At 41.7% G+C, this 17,725-nt stretch overlaps 1 protein-coding gene across 2 annotated transcripts in view; it reads left to right on the top strand.

Annotated features, from left to right (window-relative positions):
- Nucleotides 1-17,725, top strand: part of XYLT1 (xylosyltransferase 1) — a 311,032-nt gene that overhangs the window by 124,298 nt on the left and 169,009 nt on the right. The window lies entirely within an intron of this gene.

Raw genomic sequence — 17,725 nt, 5'->3', positions numbered from 1 at the left:
TATTTTAGTGATGTGGGTGAGCTGCTGAAAAGCTATTAGGTCCTGATTTATATGTCATTGAATAAGCAATCTGGTTCACTTGACAAATCATTCCTTGCTGTAGACGAACAATCAGGATAGCATGGAGTGCCAGGCTCCATTCAGTAGTTTCTAAATTGTTAGTGTCATCTCAGTACAGCCTTTGCCTCCGCTGTACCAACACACATTTGCTTTACTACTGGATAAAACCAGCTGTGGACCATATGGGTACTTCTAAGCTCTTTTGGCTTTGCTAAAGTATGATTGAATGATCATGTACTCAGATGTCTGGCATTATGATGACTATTCATTGACCTATAAAATGAGGGAAATGCAAGCAATCATCTGTTAGTATTCTATCAGAAACACTTTATGACCTTATCTAAATGTAATGCTGTTACAGATTCTCACTTCTCTTTATATGCACTTCCATGAGGTGTTTATGGAGTATCCTTTACGTAGAATGGAGTTCAATTCCAAATACACTGCTGTTTTGTTTAGAATGTCCCCAAGTTGAATGTTGGATAGGAGATTTCCACTGTAATGCCTAAACAGATAGTTTTCGTCTATTTTGCAGAAGGATTTCTTCTATTCTAGGTTGTGGAGGTGCTGCCTTGTTCTCCATGGGCCAGATTCTGACACCCTTGTGGAGTAATACCCTTGCTCACATTGGGCTGTATCAGAACCTATTCAATATTTTTTTAATTTCCATCCACGTCCCTCATACTTTCTGTTTGTGTAACATCTACAGATTCTAAGACAGGTTGCCTCCAGTGTCACCAAACAAATCTTTGGGGAATAACAATAATATTTTCATTACTTGTATTGTTGTTGTTAAGCATTTAAACACTGTAAATACCATGCTACTCGCTTGGTCTGCCCATTGCTGAATAGGTTTACAAAGCACAAAAGATGGCAAAATGCTTTATAATATAGAAATATGCTGTAAATATACATGTCACTTTATAAAACCTGGAATAAAACAAAAGTCCCTGCTCCAAGTTGTGGTGGTGTTTATTTAGAGCTGGATTCTGATACCCCTACTCATACCGTAGACCACAGGGAGTCCTAATGAAATCATAATCCGGACCATATTCAGTACAGTTGGTGTATTCCTAGAGAGACAAACTTGCCCCATATTTGTACTCAGTCTTACCTCAACTAATACACTGAGTTGGTAGATCTTTCAAGGAGGTAAGGTATGATTATCATGGCAGAATTTGGCCCTCTAAGAGGAGATAAGGTCCTTTTCCCATGGGTGTTTACTATTTAAGTGAGATACAGACAATATAATTTGGATATTTGGCATAGGTTGAAGATCCAGACTTCAGCTTCTGGAGGGTTCCTATTAAAGAAAATTATTTCCAGATTTGTGGTAATGTTAAAATGCCTGGTGTTTCAATGGCAGTGTGTGTTTCTGAAGCATTTAGAGCATTCAGAATGAAAGATACTACTATATAAACTTTAGGCTATTATTACATTTTGATTTATTAAGTGACTGGGAAATAACATTCTTTTCTGAACTTCATCCTCAAATTGTGGCAAGAATTCCAAGAGAGTTATGTTTCCTATCTTCCCATTTCCCCGTTTTTGTCTTCTCTGTGTTGTAAATCATTTTGCCTTTTTCTGTTCTTTGAGTAGGTCAAGAAACATTTATGGTATTGACACTCTATTTCCCTTACAGGCTTTTGGTTCGTGATCTCTGGGTGTCACACTGATTCTCCATATTGGACACAGAGATGAAAACACAGACTTCACTGTGCAGATCTTTCTCACTTTTTTGGTGCCAGGGTACCTTTCTCTTGCCATAGAGGTGTCTAGTTGTGATCCTTTGCCTTGATGCGGGGGAGGGATAACTCAGTGGTTTGAGCATTGGCCTGCTAAACCCAGGGTTGTGAGCTCAATCCTTGAGGGGTCCATTTAGGAATGTGGGGCAAAAATTGGGGATTGGCCCTGCTTTGAACAGGGGGTTGGACTAGTTGAGCTCCTGAGATCCCTTCCAACCCTGATTTTCTATGATTCTATGTGCTAGTTTATGCCTGTTGGTGCTAGTTTTTCATTGATACAGTGGTGCATTACAAAATACACATTCAACATGCCTCTGTACAGATGGGCTTATGTTCATGACTCTGATTGAAGAAAACACACTTGCTATGCTCACCCTTTTCATCTTGCGCCTCTTGCTGCTGCTGCTGCTGCACATGAATGCAGATCATATGGAGTCTGACCTGTCACTATTATCTAGCCCTAATTCTTTTGGATTTATTTGCTGTTGATTGCACTCATTTGTACTAATGGAATGAGTGGCTTCAGTATGATGATTTCAGCAAGAAAGGATAACAGCTTGGCTTTTCCAGGAACTCATAACTCCAGGAGCAATGAGTCACCTGCTGCTGCTGGCTTTTTTTGTTCCTCTAACTTTTTCAGAATTGGTAGCAGGGATCATCCCTCTGCATCTTAGCACCTCGGATAAAATAAAAATAATTGGAATATAAAAAGTTTTCAATATCTGTCATAAATATAGAAGGAAGGGTAACCACCTTTCTGTATACAGTGCTATAAAATCCCTACTGGCCAGAGGCAAAACCCTTTCACCTGTAAAGGGTTAAGAAGCTAAGGTAACCTCACTGGCACCTGACCCAAAATGAACAATGTGGGACAAGATGCTTTCAAATCTGGAGGGAGGGGTGGGAACAAAGGGTTCTGTCTGTCTGTGTGATGCTTTTGCTGGGAACAGATCAGAAATGCAAGCCTTCCAATTCCTGTTAAGTTAGTAAGTAATCTAGCTAGAAATGTGTTAGATTTCTTTTTGTTTAATGGCTGGTAAAATAAGCTGTGTTGGATGGAATGTATATTCCTGTTTTTGTGTCTTTTTGTAACTTAAGGTTTTGCCTAGAGGGATTCTCTGAGTTTTGAATCTGATTACCCTGTAAGGTATTTACCATCCTGATTTTACAGAGGTGATTCTTTTATCTTTTCTTTTATTTAAAATTCTTCTTTTAAGAACTTGATTGCTTTTTCATTGTTCTTAAGATCCAAGGGTTTTGGTCTGTGTTCACCTGTACCAATTGGTGAGGATTATTATCAAGCCTTTCCCAGGAAAGGGGGTGTAGGGATTGGGGGGGTATTTTGGGGGAAGACGTCTCCAAGTGGGCTCTTTCCCTGTTCTTTGTTTAAAAAGCTTGGTGGTGGCAGCATACTGTTCAAGGACAAGACTAAGTTTGTACCTTGGGGAAATTTTTAACCTAAGCTGGTAAGAATAAGCCTAGGGGGTCTTTCATGCAGGTCCCCACATCTGTACCCTAGAGTTCAGAGTGAGGAAGGAACCTTGACAATATCAGATATTGCAATTTTCAGACACTGTCGTCAAATACTAAAGAAGAGTAGTACTAGAAGCTTTATCTATTGCCATTACAAAAGGGAGTTACATTTTCACTTGCAGACATTTTTGAAGATATGACTCCCTTTAACTAAGTCTGCAAAGTAGACACCTAGGAAAGAGGGTTTTTTTTCCCCCAACTCTATCCTAACTGATTTGGTTCTAAGATTTGCTTTTCAAGAATGGATAAAAACTTGAGAGAGCGTGCAGTCAGTCAAGGCAAACAAGTATTTTTTTTTCCTCCCAGAACCAGTTAAAAGTTATCTGATACACAGCTTATGCATGTGTGAGAGATCTTACCAGGAAAGAATTGTTATGAGCTTTGCAAAATATATATAATATAAGGGTTTTTTTAAAATTTGTCTTAAATGTATACCAAATATTTCTGTTTCTGAGGTCTATAAGTGTGGCCCTTTTGTGTTTTCTTCTTAATTGGGTGTACAGTACAGACCCGTTTATGCGCGTATGTCGGGAGTCAAGCCGTCATGACTGCGGATTAACGGACCGTGGGTTAAGAGGTCCATGCTGAAAAAAGTGTCCATGATTCACTTAGAAAAAAAAGCCGTTATTTTCTGCTCTTTCTGGCTCGCATTTTTTTTCTTTCTTATGAAGTCTGTCATTCGCCACAGATTAATCGCCTTCACGGCCGATTCATTGGCTGATCCGCTTTCTCCAGAAATCGATACGTGTGCCATGCCATGATGCTTTTTAAAACGACATATAAACCCTTTGCTGGCTTGGAATAATTCGTCCCCCGTTAAATTTCCAAATTTTGTCGCTTGGACTTGAAGAATTGGCCCACTTAGCGGCATTCCTTTCAGTCTTTCCTGAGCAAACCATGTGCTCATGTTTTTGTCTATTGTGGGTTTTGCTGAATAGCGCGCACGTTCTCGCTTAAGCCCCGTGGCAGAATCGATATTTTGTACAAAGCCATTCAGTTTAGATTCATTTTTTAGCCATCCTTGGAGAGTAGATTCGGCAATCTCAGTATCTTTGGAAACTTTGGCCTGGGTTTCTCCTCTATTTATTCGATCTATTGCAGCTAGCTTTTCTTCTACAGTGTCGGAACGCTGACGCTTACCATCTGCCATTATATTAGGCCTATGGTTAAAATTTTCTAACGTAGTATGTGTATTACTATATAACTACTATATATTTTATCTCTCTCTAGCGTGACAATGACTAAGCGTGCGTAATACGTCTTTACCAATATCGGTAAAGACGTACAACATGTTTCCGCTCTGCACTTCCGGTCGATTTCTATGCCAGTGAGTTAGTGAGCAAATCTGTAGCGCTACATAGCAAGTTCCTGTACCGCGTGTTAACGAGTCTCATGTGTTAAATAGGTGGCACTGGGAGGCATGGCGCTACCGCTCGTTAAGCGGATTCGCGCGTAAACGGGTCTGTACTGTACTAGCGCTTTAAAGCTAGTAAGAGAAATCTCTGAGGCCACACTGACTCATTGCAGGGTTTTCTGGAAGAACTGTATCTGTGGGACTGGCACCGCAGTTGCTAAGGAAGAGGAAATGGTCTCTGGAACGCTGTTTTGGTTGGGGGGAAAAACCTAGGTTGTTATCTCTGGGCTGCATGATGGGATGAAACTCCCGTCTGCTCTTAGTAATTGGGGATTGAACTAGGGCATTGAGCTAGGAGAGCAGGGCAGTCCGAGTGCTGCAGTTCCTAGAGTAGCTGTGACCTGAGAGCCGGAGTTCTAGCGAGGCCTGCTGGGAGAGGGGCTGAATATATATACACACACACAACATCCTTCCCTCAGAACAAAAAGAGACCTGGAGGGACTCAAAAGGGCTTAGAAGTCCCTCTAAACAGCAGGGACAAGTTTGCCCATTATTTTATTGGCTGTTGTGTTTACATGCACTGGACTTTTGATATGGAAATAGCTTTTGGATTAGAATGACCTTGGAGCAGACCTCTCTGACAAGGAGGAAGGTGTTAACTTAATTTAATTTGAAGAGGTCTTTTAAGGGAGCTCCTGCTGGGAAAGGGCTATGCTCTCTGCAAAAAGACTAGGGAAAGAAGAGGTAGAGCCTTTGTGATTTTGACAAATTCAATAGGAGCAGCCTGTGGTTTGGTTATTTTTCTTTGTATATTTGTATGGATGTAATCTGGTATCAAACTACGTAGCAAAGGGTTCATAATTTTTCAGAATGGATTATTTTAGTAAAATATTCATAATTTTTCAGACACAGACAAATTCTACCTCACATTTAAATACATCCAGTATCTCCTTTGTTTGGTGGTTTTTTTGGTATCACTTGTTCGGAGATTTATTTTTATTAGCTAATCCAAAATCTTCATGTTCTTCATTTTTGCTTCTGTCTTTTCTATACAGTTTTGTCAATTAGTTTCATTGCTTGCGAAAGAGAGAGAGATGAATAGCCCTTGCTAGAGCCATACATAGTAAAGGAAAACACTGTGCATGCTTCCCCATACCTTGTTGCCAATACACATCGCATTTCTGACCTGCAGCATTTCTGCTGCTCCAGTCTTGGGTCTCTTCTGAACCAGAAATTGACAATGATGACAAACTGCATAGTTTCATGAGAAAACTATGATGACTAGAAGGAGACCATCAAAGTGGCTTCCATGTGTGAACTGAAGTGGAATATAAATTCAGGTCAAAAAACTGAATACTGTATCATGTTGTTATGCAAACTTGTTACATGCTTGTGATCCTGAAACAGTTTCCCAAGTCTTGAAAAGTTATGTTTGCTTTGCAGTATCCAGATAACTCTGTCCATTGCAGTCACATTTAACACGTATGAATGGTTTTGCTCTGTTAAATAATACATGCCGTTTACATCCGCTTTTGAAGGTAGCTGTATCAAACACCTGCTTCTCATCTTTCCAAGGCAGACATCATAGAAGTGTGAAGGGAGATTGATAATACAACTTTAATAAGGACCCTATTTGTAAATGTCCAGCAAGATGGATAATGTTACCATGGCAGGAATGTAACCTGAGTGTTTTACTCCGAATAAAGAAAATGATTACTTAGAACTCTTCAGTCTGCCATGTTTAGGGATTCCTTCTGCTAGTGAGATGATTAATGACTATCAGATCTATTGAATCTTTTATTACTTTAGTTCTCTAGTCTTGTTGATTGAATTTGGCTTAGGAAATTCGTAAGTCTTCCATTGACTTCAGCAGGCTATGGATCAGGCTGTTTGTACCCACATACCATTGTAATGGGTGTGGTATAAACAACAGGATAGCAACTCTTTAGATCAGCGTTTCTTTAAACTCTGGATCATGTAATCTTGGAGCCTGACTGAAGACAATGAAAAGACTTAATGGAAGTTTCAGTTTATTGCAGTACTGTAAAGCTCACTTTATCATAGTTATTACAGTTTATATGCCAGTTCCAAGCAGTGTCTCTCAGTCTGAGGATAAGAACAATTGAACTCTTTGTAAAAAAGCATTCTCTCTCTAAAATAGTTTGAAAATCATTTTGTTCTGACCCATGAGAAGTATAGAAAGGGAATGAGCAAGGCTTGTTGTCCAGAAGGGAGTAGGCTGGTTACTTCAAAGAAGAAGAAAGCTGGATATTGGCTTTTGCAAACAAGGTTACTAGAGATTTATGACGGAGTATGGAGAGGTGAGCATTTTGAAAGAAAACTGGAAAATACTTTAGGTTGTTTTAGTGTCCCAAAATATGAGTTGATCATTCATTTTAAAGAATCCTTTCTTAAGGCAAGTTTCTCTTCTCAGTTGTACCCATATAAAACTTCCTCTGAAGTCAACAGAGTCAAGGGCAGATTCTAGCTCCCATGAAGGCCCCTTTAAGTCACTCTGATAGGTTAAAGAGGCCTTAAAGGCAGTATAAATGGCCCACACTGAATAGCACAGGGCTGGTATAGGCAATTCTTTGCCAGCAGCCTCTGGAAGTCCCTGACGACTCACTGGGGAGCTCTGCGCTTTGCTTATTCTGGACTCCGGAGCAGCACACTTGCAGATGTGGTGAAGTTGCTGTAAATTTGAGTCACTCCTGGGGCTACTCTAGCTTTCACCAGGGACCACAGCCCTTGGGGGAGTCCAGCATCCTGGAGGTGCAGCACACAGAATCTGGCCCACTGGCTGTACACTTGGGCAAGCAAGAGCAGAATTTGACCTTCCGTTATTTTTACCTTTCTTTATCCACTTAGAAAAAAAGTCTTTTGTTCCCAGCTTGACAGCTCTTCAAATCCACACAGATTGGAACCAGAGGAGGAGCAGCCGATCAGACAATAGGTGAACTGTCCAGCACCAAAGCAGAAACTGAGAGATGTAACAAGATTAAAGGAAAAACACACAAAGGTTATTGTACCAGCCATGCAAGGCATCTGACTGTGAAGATTCCTAACAGTGACAGGCTCAAGATTAGGTCAGAAATTAGAGTCTGAAAGAAACTCCAAGGCTCAATAGGAGTGAGGCACATTTAATCTTGGATTCATTTCTTTAAACTATGTTTATCCATTTTGGCTAGAAAATAGATCTTAATAATTTCCCTTGAAGCTTCTGGTCCTTTTTCATTGTTTATGCTACACACATCTTCATAGCAATTCCCTTCTGATTAATGTATTTATTTGTTACATAGACGTCAATGTTTTCATTCCATTTCCTTTCACTCCTGAGAGCGATGCCTGATCCTGTAAGGTGCTCAGCTTTCTCCTGCAAGGTGCTGAGCACTCTGCATGCCTGCTGGCATTAAGGGTGCTTAGCATCACACAGAACTGAGCCTTTAATAGGATTAAAAGAAAAGGAGTACTTGTGGCACCTTAGAGACTAACAAATTTATTTGAGCATAAGCTTTCATGAGCTACAGCTCACTTTGTCGGATGCATTCAGTGGAAAATACAGTGGAGAGATTTATATACATAGAGAAAATGAAACAATGTGTGTTACCATACACACTGTAACCAGAGTGATCACTTAAGGAGAGCTATTACCAGCAGGAGAGCTTGCGGAGGGAGGGGGAACTTTGTAGTGATAATCAAGGTGGGCCATTTCCAGCAGTTGACAAGAATGTCTGAGGAACAGTGGCGGGGTGGGGTGGAGGCAATAAACAAGGGGAAATAGTTTTACTTTGTGTAATGACCCATCCACTCCCAGTCTCTATTCAAGCCTAAGTTAATTGTAACCAGTTTGCAAATTAATTCCAATTTAGCCGTCTCTCGTTGGAGTCTGTTTTTGAAGTTTTTTTGTTGAAGAATTGGAACTTTTAGGTCTGTAATCAAGTGACCAAAGAGATTGAAGTGTTCTCCAACTGGTTTTTGAATAAAGAAAAGGAGTACTTGTGGCACCTTAGAGACTAACCAATTTATTTGAGCATGAGCTTTCGTGAGCTACAGCTCACTTCATCAGATGTATACCGTGGAAACTGCAGCAGACTTTATATATACACAGAGAATATGAAACAATACCTCCTCCCACCCCACTGTCCTGCTGGTAATAGCTTATCTAAAGTAATCGTCAGGTTAGGCCATTTCCAGCACAAATCCAGGTTTTCTCACCCTCCACCCCCCCACACAAATTCACTCTCCTGCTGGTGATAGCCCATCCAAAGTGACAACTCTTTACACAATGTGCATGATAATGAAGTTAGGCCATTTCCTGCACAAATCCAGGTTCTCTCACTCCCTCACCCCCCTCCAAAAACCACCCCCATACACACACAGACTCACTCTCCTGCTGGTAATAGCTCGTCCAAACTGACCACTCTCCAAGTTTAAATCCAAGTTAAACCAGAACATCTGGGGGGAGGGGGGGGGTAGGAAAAAACAAGAGGAAATAGGCTACCTTGCATAATGACTTAGCCACTCCCAGTCTCTATTTAAGCCTAAATTAATAGTATCCAATTTGCAAATGAATTCCAATTCAGCAGTTTCTCGCTGGAGTCTGGATTTGAAGTTTTTTTGTTTTAAGATAGCGACCTTCATGTCTGTGATTGCGTGACCAGAGAGATTGAAGTGTTCTCCGACTGGTTTATGAATGTTATAATTCTTGACATCTGATTTGTGTCCATTTATTCTTTTACGTAGAGACTGTCCAGTTTGACCAATGTACATGGCAGAGGGGCATTGCTGGCACATGATGGCATAAATCACATTGGTGGATGTGCAGGTGAACGAGCCTCTGATAGTGTGGCTGATGTTATTAGGCCCTGTGATGGTGTCCCCTGAATAGATATGTGGGCACAATTGGCAACGGGCTTTGTTGCAAGGATAAGTTCCTGGGTTAGTGGTTCTGTTGTGTGGTATGTGGTTGTTGGTGAGTATTTGCTTCAGGTTGCGGGGCTGTCTGTAGGCAAGGACTGGCCTGTCTCCCAAGATTTGTGAGAGTGTTGGGTCATCCTTTAGGATAGGTTGTAGATCCTTAATAATGCGTTGGAGGGGTTTTAGTTGGGGGCTGAAGGTGACGGCTAGTGGCGTTCTGTTATTTTCTTTGTTAGGCCTGTCCTGTAGTAGGTAACTTCTGGGAACTCTTCTGGCCCTATCAATCTGTTTCTTTACTTCCGCAGGTGGGTACTGTAGTTGTAAGAAAGCTTGACAGAGATCTTGTAGGTGTTTGTGTCTGTCTGAGGGGTTGGAGCAAATGCGGTTGTATCGCAGAGCTTGGCTGTAGACGATGGATCGTGTGGTGTGGTCAGGGTGAAAGCTGGAGGCATGCAGGTAGGAATAGCGGTCAGTAGGTTTCCGGTATAGGGTGGTGTTTATGTGACCATTGTTTATTAGCACTGTAGTGTCCAGGAAGTGGATCTCTTGTGTGGACTGGACCAGGCTGAGGTTGATGGTGGGATGGAAATTGTTGAAATCATGGTGGAATTCCTCAAGGGCCTCTTTTCCATGGGTCCAGATGATGAAGATGTCATCAATATAGTGCAAGTAGAGTAGGGGCTTTAGGGGATGAGAGCTGAGGAAGCGTTGTTCTAAATCAGCCATAAAAATGTTGGCATATTGTGGGGCCATGCGGGTACCCATAGCAGTGCCGCTGATCTGAAGGTATACATTGTCCCCAAATGTGAAATAGTTATGGGTAAGGACAAAGTCACAAAGTTCAGCCACCAGGTTAGCCGTGACATTTGATTTGTGTCCATTTATTCTTTTACGTAGAGACTGTCCAGTTTGGCCAATGTACATGGCAGAGGGGCATTGCTGGCACATGATGGCATATATCACATTGGTAGATGTGCAGGTGAACGAGCCTCTGACAGTGTGGCTGATGTGATTAGGCCCTATGATGGTGTCCCCTGAATAGATATATGTGGACACAGTTGGCAACGGGCTTTGTTACAAGGATAGGTTCCTGGGTTAGTGGTTCTGTTGTGTGGTTGCTGGTGAGTATTTGCTTCAGGTTGGGGGGCTGTCTGTAAGCAAGGACTGGCCTGTCTCCCAAGATCTGTGAGAGTGATGGGTTGTCCTTCAGGATAGGTTGTAGATCCTTGATGATGCGTTGGAGAGGTTTTAGTTGGGGGCTGAAGGTGATGGCTAGTGGCGTTCTGTTATTTTCTTTGTTGGGCCTGTCCTGTAGAAGGTGACTTCTGGGTACTCTTCTGGCTCTGTCAATTTGTTTCTTCACTTCAGCAGGTGGGTATTGTAGTTGTAAGAAGGCTTGATAGAGATCTTGTAGGTGTTTGTCTCTGTCTGAGGGGTTGGAGCAAATGCGGTTGTATCGTAGAGCTTGGCTGTAGACAATGGATCGTGTGGTGTGGTCTGGATGAAAGCTGGAGGCATGTAGGTAGGAATAGCGGTCAGTAGGTTTCCGGTATAGGGTGGTGTTTATGTGACCATTGCTTATTAGCACCATAGTGTCCAGGCAGTGGATCTCTTGTGTGGACTGGTCCAGGCTGAGGTTGATGGTGGGATGGAACCTATCCTTGCAACAAAGCCCGTTGCCAACTGTGTCCACATATCTAAGCAGGAAGTGTGAATTCTTACGATTATAAGATTGAGTCTGTAAAGCGCTGAGAAACTCCTGGAGTTGCTGAGCTCCTTCATATGACAGTGTCTTAAGTGTGATGCTCAGCACCCTGCAGGATTGAGCCATGTATCCTAATCCCATTGTAGTCAGCATCAAAACTCCCATTGACTTCAGTGGGGACAGGACTTTACAAATAAGTAATCATTTAAATTATTTTCCTTCTGACCTTCCTTTTCTTTATGTATTTTATCATTACATTTGCCTGACCTTTTCTGCATTGTCCAGAATTAAGATAATTAGCTTCTGGCAATTGCACTAATCTTCAATTTTCCATTTAAAAAAACCAAAAAACCAAAACCCCTGCACATTATGGCTAAATTGGATAATCTAATGTTGCTTTACATGCGGACTCTGAAATACATTCTGAATAAAGGGGCTTGACACCTTCTTTTCAAAATTTCTAGGGAAGACTAACCCTGGAAGGAAGTTCTGTTAAACAAAGTGTAGCTGGGACTCTTCTAAATCTAGTCCAATCCTGCTGTTTGTGTTCCCTTTGTTTCATCTTCTTTGTAATGAAGAGTCACAGTTCTTTAACATACTGGAAAATCTTGCATGATTGTTCTCAGTTCAATATCTTCAGGGGGAAATTAAGATTGCACTACCCACACATTAATGATGAACTTCCCATGGCTTTTTAATGACATAATTCTACTTATAAATGCAGATGTGCTATGGTGGTGAACTTCAGAATGGGAGCCTTACAGTAAAATTCTAAAGAATATGATCAGCTCATATTTGCAGTAATATAATCAGTAATTAGAAGCTACTGCTCTGTAATAACAATTAAAATAATGTGTGAGTAATTAAATGCTGCTCTATTAAGACTTCTTTTGTATTTATATTTAAAGAGTATCAAATTGTGTAATCAAGAGAACAGGATTTAAACAACTGTATTTTGTGCAAATAATTGTCAACCATTTTTATGTTGTTAAATTATAATCTCCTGGGTTTTTTCTGCCTTGTTCCCCACTCCATATTCTGCACGTTTAGGCTTCTGCACTAAAGCAGATAGTTAAACTACATCTTTGTTTACATTGATTTGGATTTTGTTGAGTTTCATCTAATTTGATACTGGATTTTTATCTCCCTTTGGAATTGAATTGGGATTGTCATTTTGCGATTTTATATGTGTCTCATAAATGTCCAGGCTAGATGGGCGTCAATAGAGATAACATTTATTATTTCTATTTTTAACTGACTTAGGAAATCTGTACTGTTTTTCTTTTACCTAGAAGTGGTCCAGCAGCTTCTTTCTGTGTAACATATTTTGACCCAAATCATCACCTTCTCTTGTTCAGATGGAGGGGACAGAATTCTTGAGGTGCTGGGCAGATTAACCATAGATGTGTGAATGCCACCTTGGGGACGTCATTTCTTTCTCATCATCAGACCACTTCCACAAGGTCGCCACCGGTGGCTAGGGAGATGGTGGGCAAGTCTGGGGTTTGGTTGCTGTTTTTGCTTTGTCCCTTTTCTAACCCTATTGGGATGTGCTGAGGTAGCTTTAGATCATTAACTTAAGTGCCTTCTCCTTCAATGCTAATGCCTTAAAAGGTCTTTTTGACACACTCTGTGGAGGTTGGAGTCCCTGGAAGTGGGCCACAGGGGGCAGAAAGCCTGAGCAGAGGCACAAGTCTTTTGCCCTGCAGTTGCTGGTGTCCATGGTTTTCAGAGATCCAGTGGTTTTGTGGACCCTGTTTCTTTCTGATTCCATGGTGGGCAACATCCTGTCCCAGAGAGCCAGTGCCAGAAAGTCTCTTTCTGGTGGAAACTTTGCTGAGTTCCCAGCCTCCTATTGAGGCTATTCCAGGAATCATCTGGATCCTGGAAATTATATCCTTGCAAATTAGCAAAAGGACATGAAAGGGCAGCACACCAAGATTAAAAATCGTGGAGAACAATTGGCTCTTTAGTTCACTGGTTCATAAGATATGTGTCACCTGGATATCAAAGCTAAATAAGCGTGTGACTGACAGGGTTCCCAGGTGAAACTTATATAGATATCAAAGGTGCTCAACTAATCTTTATGGGAGACCTTGGGCTAAATTAGAAAACGCACTACTTCCTGGAACAGGCAAAAGAAGCCCAGGGCATTGTTTCAAAGGTTATGCTCCAGCATCAAGGAGAAGTGATACAGGGGATTAGTCATCAGCTTTTCACCTCAGAAAATCGGGGCGGGTTTTCGGGGCTCTGAGAACATGCAGCCTCATGGGGCTTCATGGTTGAAGGGGCATTTGCAGTTGCCCATGTGCTGTGGGCTTGTTTGTCCCCCGCTGAAGTCATTAGTCACTTGCGTCCCTCTGCATTTAAACCAGATGCCACCTTCTGGCATTGTCTAAGGGCATGGCTACACTGGAAACTTAAAAGCGCTGCCATGGGAGCGCTCCCGCAGCAGCGCTATGAAGTGAGAGAGTGGTCGCGCGGGAGCGGTGGGAGAGAGCTCTCCCAGCGCTCCTGGTTATCCACCTCCACGACGGGATTAGCTCCGAGCACTGGGAGCGCGGCTCCCAGCACTCGGAGTCTGTCTTCACTAGCGCTTTAAAGCCCTCAGACTTGCTGTGCTCAGGGGGGTGATTTTTCACACCCCTGAGCCAGCATGTTAGAGCGCTATAAAATGTATGTGTAGCCAAGCCCGAAATGCCTACATTTCTAATTCCAGAGAAGTAGTGTCAGAGGTATACAGTTACCTGTGCGGGCAGGTGGCTGATAGTAATGCCTGGTGATGGGCAGCCCTCCAGAGGCTGGGCATTTGGGATTTGGTTCAGATCATTCAGAATACCTGCTCTGGCACAGCTTCTTCCAGCACCACACACACTTTTGCTTGCATCAAGACATTATGATTAAGGGGAATAGTCCAGAAAAGGTCCTGTTTTTTCTTCCTCCCAAACACACACAACCTGTAGAGCTGAATGGCTCCTGGACATCATCTCCCCCGTCCCACCCACAAGACCTTCTAGAGACTGGGTGTATAGGGGATTGGAGAAAAGCAGGTGCAGGAAAGGCAAAGGAATGATTGAAGTGCTCCACTTCTCTCTATAGAAGTGGGGATCGGGTGTGGTCTGGAGAGGGGATCTCTAAACACTTTTTGACCTCAGAACTAGTTCACTTGAAGCTCAGTCCTAACGATTAGGTTTCTGTGATTTCAGCAGTCCCATTAATATGTGTTTCCTCCACACTGTTGCACAGATTTTATGTGGGTATAACTCCATTGAAATCAGTGCACAGTTCTGGTGCAATGGAGTGTAGGACCACACCCTATGCGCTGATAAAAGTACAGATGCAAGAATTGGTGGTTGCAGATACTTTGAATTGGCAAGCTCATAATCTTATAGTGCAAGATATTGCCTTCCAATTTGACAAGGAGAGAAGGTTTTTATTTGAAAGTGAACAAAAATCTAAATATTTCATTTTGTTAGTGATTTTCCTGCTTAAAAAAAACTTTCTGATCTCTAAAAAAAGAAAAGGAGTACTTGTGGCACCTTAGAGACTAAAAAATTTATTTGAGCATAAGCTTTCCTGAGCTACAGCTCACTTCATCGGATGCATTCATGCGATGAAGTGAACTATAGCTCACGAAAGCTTGTGCTCAAATAAATTTGTTAGTCACTAAGGTGCCACAAGTACTCCTTTTCTTTTTGCGGATACAGACTAACACGGCTGCTACTCTGAAACCTTTCTGATCTCTGATTCCTTTCCAGAGTACACACACTAGTCTTGTTGGGGGCATCAGAAATTCCAGTGCCAACCAGCTACCAGCTGGATCTCATTCTGAAATCTCAGTAGCATTTAAAAAAAAAAAAAAAGACAAATGCATTGGTTCCGTGTGTGCGTATGCAGTAAAATAGGGACATTGCTTGGAGCACTTATTTGCTGCTCAATCAAAAATCAAAATAGAAATGAAGATACGTATTTAGGATTTTTTTGTGGCCTGAATAACTGGTCATTGTGTTACACTAAAATAGTCTCACTAAAAAGAAAGTACCTTAATCACTACCGGCAACTGCTGTGAATTTAATTTTGCATGGTTGCCAGTCTTGGACCGTCCAAGGATTGAATAAGACTATATTGCCCTGTCACACAGAGAAGTGTGGTACCTACTGACAAGCAATCAGCAGACATTTACATTATCTCTAGCTAAATGGTTGTTTCTCCCTCTATTGACTAGTCCATACAAAGGATAAGAGCCTACTACTACTGCTGCCTGTTGTAGGAGTTATTCTTTTAGATCATTTGGTACAGACTTGATACTGATGGTGCCAATCGCAGAGCAGATGGTGAAAGTCATTTTGAATGCTTTCCAGAGGATAGACAATATCACTCTATTTAGTACTTTTGTGTAGAAGTCTTGGATCTCCAAGGGTGAAATTCTAACCCCATTGAAATTAATGGCAAAACTTGCATTGACTTTAGCTGAGCGAGATTTTCACCCTAAATCTATCAATCTAACATTTCTCACCAGTACTGAATTATTTCAGTACCCTTAAATGTTAGAAAAATCTGTTTACAGATAAATAATCTTGAAGAGCTGCTGGACTCTGCAGAGCAGAGATTTGTGATTTTAGCTGTTATATCGCGTTGTAATTTTCATTTCTCAGTCTCTCTGCACAGTTCATGGCAGATAAGGTAAATATTTTTATTTTCAGCCAGAACACCTTGTGTATGTCGTACTGCAGTTTCCATTTTCCGTGGAGACTTTTGGCTAATTAGAATACATTTATTCACAAACAGGCAAACAAACAAAAAAATTCAAGTGACTTGTTTGCTGAATCACTTATATACAATTACTGCAAAACCATGTGTTTACTGGAAGTAGCACGGCTAGTGCATTTCACTCAGAGAGGTAAGAATAATAATTATCTCCTCATCCTTATCAGAGCATGCATTATCTCAGAACCTTCAGGATTTGGAGAAAATACTACCATCTTAATGTTCCCTAATAAGCTCCAATGAGTACTCTCTTTGTATTTTCTTGTGGAGCCTTGGGAGCCAGTTGGAACCTATGTGAACGTTAATAGAGTCCTTCAAGCAGCTTTTACTATGATCAGAGGACCACAAAAATCTTTTTAGAATATATATGTGAATCTGGGTATTCAGCAGGTCCGAACATCATTTCTGCTTGTTAAATGCTCTAACCAAATTGCTGCTATAAAGGACAACATGTTAGTCTAAATAAATAAGAGAGACAGCCAGCTTTCAGCTTTCATCATGTGCATTAACATATCTTTTCCCAATAATAATATTTACTGCATGGATGCTAAGATCAGATTTGTTCAAATCTGTTTGAGAAACAACATAATTTGATGCTAATAATAATAATAATAAAGGCCAGCAATTTCAGATCTGCTGACAATAATAAGCAGTGCTGGCTTTATAAATGATAGCAAGCTACAGCTCGTTTTCTGAGAGGAAGCTTTATTATCACAAGTGCCGATCACTGATATTACCATGCTCAGAATTGCAGTGGGGTACCTGCAGGGAAAGCTGATCTCTGGCTGTTTGTTTTCTTCATGGCAGAGGTGTCCCCCCCCCACACACAAATGCTGTTAAGCATCATTGCTCAACTACATTGGTATTCCAGCCGACATGCTCTTGAGCAAACATCTCCAACATCATCCTCACATAGCGGCTTTAGCCCATGGCATTCAGTCGGAGGGAGAGAGATTTTGACAGAGAGTTATAATAAAAAGAGTAATGAGACTCTGCTCATCGCTTTTTTTTTTATTCTACAGCAATAACAGGTGGTTCAAAGACTCTTGAATAAAGATTTCATGAGCTCAGAGGTCAGAAAGCAGGTGGTTTTGGGCAGAGGGGTCCAGAAAATGGACTCGTCTACTTCCATAGCTTGGCTCCCTCTCTTCCCTTGGCCCTGCAGAAACCCTTGTGTGGGAGAAGTCTTTTCCTGTGTGTAGATCAGGCACAGTGCTGTGGGAGGGGGTGGGATTGGGATGGCTGCACGCTGTGACATTGTTATCCCACCTTCTCCTCTCCAAACCCACCAGAGTTTAGAGGGTGAGGTAACGTGGAACCCGTGGGCATTAACTTGCCTGTTTTCCATGATATGGAACAACCCCTGATGAGAGCAGGTGGTTAGGGAGCAATTAGTGGGGGAGCTTCTAGCCCTCTGCCTCCTGCAGGAGCTGTGCTAGCAATGGGCCAAAGGGGCTGTGGGAAACTCAAAGCCCACACAAGAGGCTGCTGTGTGAATAGCTCTGTTGTCTGCACAGCCTGGGGTAGCCACAGGTTTTATAGGCTGCTTCCATAGGAAGCTACCTACTCCCTGACTATTGTATGCAAAACAAGCACAGTGAATTTCCCTTTTCTGACATGGGAGTAGCCATCATAGAGCACGAC

Source organism: Eretmochelys imbricata, chromosome 10 (assembly GCF_965152235.1).
Source record: "Eretmochelys imbricata isolate rEreImb1 chromosome 10, rEreImb1.hap1, whole genome shotgun sequence".
Classification (NCBI taxonomy): domain Eukaryota; kingdom Metazoa; phylum Chordata; order Testudines; family Cheloniidae; genus Eretmochelys; species Eretmochelys imbricata.
The sequence above is the reverse complement of the archived record's forward strand: the minus strand, read 5'-3'. Positions and strand labels throughout refer to the sequence as shown.